Source organism: Arvicola amphibius, chromosome 11 (genome assembly GCF_903992535.2).
Source record: "Arvicola amphibius chromosome 11, mArvAmp1.2, whole genome shotgun sequence".
Taxonomy (NCBI): domain Eukaryota; kingdom Metazoa; phylum Chordata; class Mammalia; order Rodentia; family Cricetidae; genus Arvicola; species Arvicola amphibius.
The window spans coordinates 98,134,688-98,139,451 of record NC_052057.2 but is presented as its reverse complement, the minus strand read 5'-3'; the positions used below and the strand labels follow the sequence as shown (position 1 = coordinate 98,139,451).

At 48.4% G+C, this 4,764-nt stretch overlaps 1 long non-coding RNA gene across 1 annotated transcript; it reads left to right on the top strand.

The window, feature by feature from the left end:
- Window positions 1-418: 418 nt before the first annotated feature.
- LOC119826494 lies at window positions 419-4,060 on the top strand. Its single transcript, XR_005287438.1, has 2 exons — window positions 419-676; window positions 2,146-4,060. It is a non-coding gene; the product is annotated as an uncharacterized LOC119826494 (long non-coding RNA).
- The last annotated feature ends 704 nt before the right edge of the window (window positions 4,061-4,764 follow it).

Sequence of the window (4,764 nt, the reverse complement as noted above, 5' to 3'; positions counted from 1 at the left end):
ATTTCAGGGAGGAAGGGTTTCTTCTGTGTCACAGACTGAGGGTGCAGCTCATGTGGCAGGAGCTTGAGAAGGATGGTCACATTGTATCTGTCATCTGGGGAGCAGAAGGAGAGATGAGTGATGGGGGTTCGCACTGCCTTCTCTTTTTCATTCACCCAGGCAACTAGGGTGGGGCGTCTCAGCTCAGCTAACCCAGTCTAGAAAATCGCTCACAGACACGCCCAGAGTTCTGTTTCCAAGGTGATTTAAAAAATCCCATCAAGTTGACAACATTGACCACCACACAAGGGTGGGGGTTGGGGGGGAGGGTGGCGAAGGGGCCGGGACTGTGGGCACCAGGTGCAGTTTATTGATCATTCCCGGCTGCTGGGTGTGATGTTTAAACAGCACTTTTAAACACTCAGCATCCTGGTGAAGCTTCAGCTGCAGGTTGGCAGAATGAATTGCTCCAGGGTGGGAATAACATACATGCTCCCCGTTGCTTGTCTGTTTACATAGGTTACGGATCACGGGCTGCTTCTTCCCAAGACCAGAATGCTGGGCATGACAAGAAGGAGGGACCCACAGAGGAGAGTGGGCCTAAGGTATGGGGGAGCCTGGCCACCAGACCCCAGGGTATCAGCCTCACTGTGTACTCTATTATCTTCAAGAGGAGGCAATGGGATGAGTCTCAGATGTGAGTAAAATCTTTCTCAGAAGGCTGACATCAAACTAAGTGAAAGGAGCTGCTTGACCCCATCCCCTTGTGGCCCCTGAGAGGTCAAGGGGCTCTCAGCTTCCCCTCCTTCCCAGCTTTGGTCCCAGGCTGAGGAAACCTAGGGACATTCAGGAGGAAGGGATATACAGAGACTCAGAAACAGGAACGAGATAGGCCTCTACCAGGTCGGGTGAAAAATCCTTCACAGTGCTGGAGGAAAGAGTTGGGCTAGTAACTGTTCTTTCAAAACTCCAAAACTCCACACTAGAAGCAGGAGGGCAGGAGTGACAGCTTCGGGCACTCCAGGTTTTGCTGGTGGTGGGAGGAATAGGCTCCTGGGAGGTTTGGAGAGGCTGCAGCCTGTGGAGGACCAGCGCCAGACCCAGGTGAGATTCTATTCACACCAAATCACCTGACCCGGACTAGTCAGCCAACCAAAGCAGAGTCTGGTCCTCATGTCTGTCTGCCATACTGGGCCAGGCTTTACTCTAGTTATTTGTTGTTTGTTTTTAACTTGTTAAGATTTGTTCATTTTCTGTGTGCGTGTGTGTATGTGTGTCTGTGTGTGTGTGTGTCTGTCTGTGTGTGTGTGTGTGTGTGAACTATGTGGGTGCCTGGTGCCTGATGAAGTCAGAAGATGGCGTCAGATCCCCTGGAACCTAAGGGACAGATGACTGTGAGCCGCTTTGTGGGTGCTCGGGATTGAACCCAAGATGCAAGAACGAGTGCACCTAACCTCTGAGTCACCTCCCAGTGCCCTTATTTATTATTTTTATTTTTTTTAAATTGTGACTTATCTTCTTAGGGTCGGGGACATGCATGTGCCCCAGCAGGGTATGGAAGTCAGAGCACAACTTGTCTGAGTCATCTCTTCCCTTCGACCGTGTGGGTTCCAGGGTTCAAACTCAGGTGGCCAGACTTGATAGCAAGTGCCTTTACCCACTAAGCTCCATGGCTTTACTCCTTTGCATGCTGGTTGTGCGGGAGGATTAGGGGTAGGCGGCTGGGATGTCAGAGTTTGGAGGTGTGGTAGTGGGAGTAGCATCCCAGGTCTCAGATCTTGGCTGCTCACCCTTTGTGCTAATGTGCTTGTTGGGCTTCAGTGAGGTTTTTGATCTATCTATAAAGGAACCCTGCCTGGTCATTTGTGACTTGAACCATAGAGGTTCCTCTCAGGCATAAGAGGAGTGTGAATAGCTGACAGTATTGTTAAAGACACCCATCCCCTCATCCCCCCCCCCCCACCGGGCTTCTTTTCCCCTTCCCCACAACACAGCAGATTAGAGGGAAGTCGAGGAAGGATGGGGCCTGCCTCCTTAGCCAGGCAGGAAGCCTGATGAGCAGGAGAGTAAATCCACAGCCAAGCCATGGCATCTGCAGCCTTGGAGGTGCAATTACTGCCTGCTGGGGACAGATCAACGCCTTTAATAGACATGTTTATTTAACAGGCTTCACAGTGCCCAGAGGGAGAGAGTGGCTCAGCACTCAATCTTGTTTCCCAGTAGAAGGAAAATGCAAGGGGCGGGGCTATGGAGGACTTGGACAGCCCTGCAGCTGATGGAAGAGACATCCCAGATTACATTCAATCAAAACACATCCTGGACAACAGAACGCGGACAGGGGACAGGTTTGCTGACCAGAGCTGGTAATCACCTACACTGTCTTCTTGAGTCACTGTGTTGTGGGGTACTCACCAGAGAAGACTGACTGCTTGGACATGGGCTTAAGCCAATACAAAGTTTTTATCAGTCTTTATTAGGTGTTCGGAATCCCAGTAGCCTTTCTCAGGGTGAGCTTTTAAGCACAAAAACCCATATTCTTGGTTGACATACTGCAGTTATTAGGAGCAGTGAGCCAGAAACAGAACTATAGAAACCAAAAACAAATACCAAATATAGTACATTTAGAGACTCTTTCAGAACTTTGGACTTTGATAGTTCAGGTCTTTGTTTTCCTTTTTCGGGTGGTGCTTTTTCTATGTGCTGAGTTTTCTGGCCTGAATGTTGCTTCCATCTTGGAGGTAGTTGTGCTAAGGTCCCCCGGGGCCTACCAAGATTTGAAGCTCTGTTACAATTACCCTCATCCTCCACAGAGCATGAAGACAGGTTTCACAATTCTGTAGAAGTTGAACTGGCTGGGCTGCACTCCTAACTCCTGATTACTGGGCTCAAAGCCTCCTCAGTCTCTTCCCGAAGAGCCTGAGGGCTACAAAGCTATTTCTCTAGGAGAGTATCAGCACCACTGAGCAAGGAAGAGGCAAGCAATTATTTTAAAAACTCAGGGCCAGGCTGGAGAGATGACTCAGAGGTTAAGAGCACTGGCTGCTCTTTCAGAGTTCCTGAGTTCAATTCCCAGCAACCATAGGGTGACTCACAACCATCTACAGTGGGATCTGATGCCCTCTTCTGATGTTCAGGCAAAGTATTCACACCTAAACAAGGAAACCCTCAGGGCTACAATGTTGCTCTTTATGAGAAACCTGAGGGAGGATTTCAGGGAATTTTGCACTGCCTGTCAGAGCAGAATAACCACACAGAGGCAGTTTCTTGTGCAACTGTACAGCATGTGGAATGGGTAGAAAGTCACTTAACTGTCAAGGTGACATTAGCCCATGCACCTGCTCTGAGCTTTGAGTGTGGTACCAGAACACCACAGACAAAGCCGGAGGAACACAGACTCCTGAGTCGGCCCTGTCTTGTGTCTCCCGAGAGCTTGAGAAGTTTGGTTTCGATGTTTCTGAAAATGTTGCTATGTCAGTGACCTGTGGAACCTCCCCTTGAGGCTTTTAAAGGGGGACTACACAACTCAGAAGTGTGTGGTGACTCATCTGTCTGGACTGAAGCCCAGTACTGAGGGATACTCACTGAGGGTTTCCTATGCACTAGGAACTTGGTGTAAGCTGAAATAAATCCCTTTCTCTCCTAAGTTACTTTTGATCACAATATTTTATCACAGTAATAGAGGAGCAAGCTAGGACAGACTGCATCTCTGACATGCAAAGACCTCCTTTTCCCTCAGGATCCTTTTATTTTTATTCTTTTTAAATTTATTTATTTTATATGTATGAGTGTTTTACCTGTATGTATATACATTGTGTATGTGTCTGGTACCCGTGGAGGCCAGAAGAGAGCATAAGATCTCCAGGAACTAGGATTACAGGATGGTTGTGAGCCACCCTGTGGTGCTAGGAATCGAACTTGAGCCCTCTGCAAGAACAACGGTGCTGTAAACCCCTGAGTCATCTCTCAAGCCACCTTGGAAACCTTTAAGAATAGACGCCCTGCTTCATATGCTGGGACTAAAGCTTCTTACTTCAGGGCCTCTCCCACTGCTGCCTCAATAAACGCCTTGCCTGAAGGACTATTTGTCTCAGTGTCTCTCTCTCAAACTGCTTCTCCTCTCCTTCCCCCAAGCTTCGCACTACCGAGGGACTTGGAAGACAGTGCCACTGGTGTCACTAGGACATGCAGGAAATGTGCAAAGGTGCTTTGGTGTAGAACATTTTCTGTCCTTTTTAGTAAAAGCTTCCAGGCCTGGAATCTTGGACACACTTAGCCCTGCAGTCCTAGGTGGAATTTCTTGCTCTCGGCTTTGCTCATTTGTACCAAGGGATGAAACAGTACATTCTTTTGTAATGACTGCTGAAAAGGAAGAAGAGGAGGAGGAAGAAGAGGAGGAGGAGGAAGAAGAGGAGGAGGAAGAAGAAGACACAACTTCTGGTTTCTAATATACTTCTGATCCCTTAACAGCCTGAGAGTTAGAGGTCAGAAATCCACCTCACTGGGCCAAAGCCCAGACATGAGGGCAGCCATGTTCCTTTCTCAGGCTTAGGGGGGACTTTTCCCTTGCCTTCTTCAGGCGCTGTAGCTGCTTCACTGGCATTCCTTTGCATGTGACCCCCTTTTCTCCCTTCAAAGACAACAGCAGCGTCTTGCTGGAGTCGTTCTTGTCTGTGTTCTTTTTCCACTTTCTTTTCATTTGGACACTGGGGACTGCATTCAGGCTCCACCTGGCTAAGAAAAGATAACCTCCTAACTTTGGGGGATTTAAAAAAAATTAAATTAAAA